At 42.4% G+C, this 2,003-nt stretch overlaps 1 long non-coding RNA gene across 1 annotated transcript; it reads left to right on the top strand.

The window, feature by feature from the left end:
• Positions 1-487: 487 nt before the first annotated feature.
• Positions 488-1,156, top strand: LOC128738526 (uncharacterized). The gene is made up of 3 exons (XR_008412122.1): positions 488-579; positions 635-783; positions 846-1,156. It is a non-coding gene; the product is annotated as an uncharacterized LOC128738526 (long non-coding RNA).
• The last annotated feature ends 847 nt before the right edge of the window (positions 1,157-2,003 follow it).

Below are 2,003 nucleotides of genomic sequence, written 5' to 3'. Positions count from 1 at the left end.
TTTGGTCACTTCTATTTGATTTTGCCGTAAATGTCCAAAGTAACGTACGCAACGTTGTTACACTTCGAAATTATGCCGACAAAATGCGCTCAATTTTCCCACAGTGCAGTCGCTGTAAGTACGCAGCCCGCACGTCTGTAGTAGAAGAACTACGGAAAAATTATACCAGCTCTCGAAAAGAGATCACTTAGAAAGCGCTCTCAATGCTAAGCTACCTAACACATTCGCAAGAGCAGATCAGTTTCCGGCGAAGCACGAAGTGGGTTAGTCACCACTCCGGTGACGTGTCTTAATTTTGGATTTATTCCGCTTCCGCGTAACCGCTTCTCGCGTGAATATTATTCTGCTTCATTAAACCTGTGATATTGAGTGCGGAAAACCACATCTTCCTAACGGACGCATTAGAATACACACCGGTGTAAGCATAACAGGTAGCTACCCTGATTAATTATCGCCGAAATAGTAATGGTAACTATATTACTATTTAGAATTACCAGCCTGCTGAGTGAGGAGAAGACACTCACGATCAATCTCAATTATCACACGGAGTCATCGACGGGAAAGTTCATGCGATCAAAGGTAAACCAATGACAAACACGCGGTAACACAGCCCTAACCTAAATCTAATTGGCAGCCTGAAGTGTGAAGTACACGACTTGAACCATCCAAACAGCAAGGCAAAGCATAGGTGACAAACATCGATCCAGGATCCACTCGTAGATATATGGTGCGCCCGATCGAAGCAGTACCGTTATCAATAACAACGACAAGCCCTCAAAAGAGGTAAACGGCAACGCAATTTGACATGTGATGTGACGTAGACAATATCGATGTATTCATTACAGGGCTTTTTTTTCTTTACCCAATCTGATCTTCGTGCTTCGACGACACTTCTACAGTGGGTAGCTACTATCGGCCGGACGAGGACCGTATTGATTGAACCGTATTCATTGAGACCTGCGTCGCGCGCAGAATCACCAGATCGACAGGCCTGGTCACGTAGGCCGACTCGGACTTGATTGCTGATCCCGAGACGTACGAGCACTTGCTCAAAGACAAGCAGCATCGGCAAGACATCCAGATAGTGCGAGTGTAACATCCAATTCGCGATAGGCTACGGCCTTCGATTTGTGCGTGTTTGTAACCAGCAATGATGCGATCGGATTAGAATAACGGCAAAACACACTTCGTTCACCGAGGAACCGTAGGTAGTAGAAATGGGGCCCCCAACATTAAGCAAGCGATGTGTTAGCAAGTAAGAGCAGAAGCAACAGCTGAGGCGGATCTTTTGTTAAATAGACATTAGTAGAATGTACACCTTGTTTGTTTCTTGTGATATTTCGATTTGGCTTATCAAAGCTTTAGACTAGTTCGTTGGCTCTTCGGATATCGGTGTATGCGTTTTGTGATTGATGATTCGTGGGTCGGAACGGATTGCGAGTCTCTTATCTCTTCTACCGACTGAGCGAAGCGGTGCATCAGTCGACGACTGTCAGTGCGCGATCCATCAATACATTAAATTTTGCAACAACGTCTGCCCAAAATAGATAAATCACTCTACGGGACTTGTACAACAATCCTACTGACTTTGGCAGCACCATCCAGTCGAGATTCGAACATACGACGACTGGTATCATACCGCGTTAGGTATTACTCATCAGGCATCACACCTTTTTTTACGGTGTCCACCTTTCATATAATGTGTCCGTTTTTCTGTACAGTGTCTAAAAAATATGATTACTAGGTAATGTTTTTGATGTTAAAGTATAAGTTTTGAACAAAATTTAGTAGTAGTATGGCTATATCAAACAGAGATACTTGTGTAGATATTGAATTTTAATCTTGAGGTGCCCGTCTTTACCGCACATTCCTTAATATTACAATATATTATTATATTGTAATCATATTTATACATACTTATAGTAAATACATATTTACTTGCATTCGGTCATCAAAATAATAGATTTGTTATCGTCGATAAAGATTAGTTGAAACATGATGTG

The sequence above is a fragment of the Sabethes cyaneus genome, chromosome 2, assembly GCF_943734655.1.
Source record: "Sabethes cyaneus chromosome 2, idSabCyanKW18_F2, whole genome shotgun sequence".
Classification (NCBI taxonomy): Eukaryota; Metazoa; Arthropoda; class Insecta; order Diptera; family Culicidae; genus Sabethes; species Sabethes cyaneus.
Note: the sequence above shows the minus strand (reverse complement) of the source record. Positions and strands in the feature narration are given on the sequence as shown.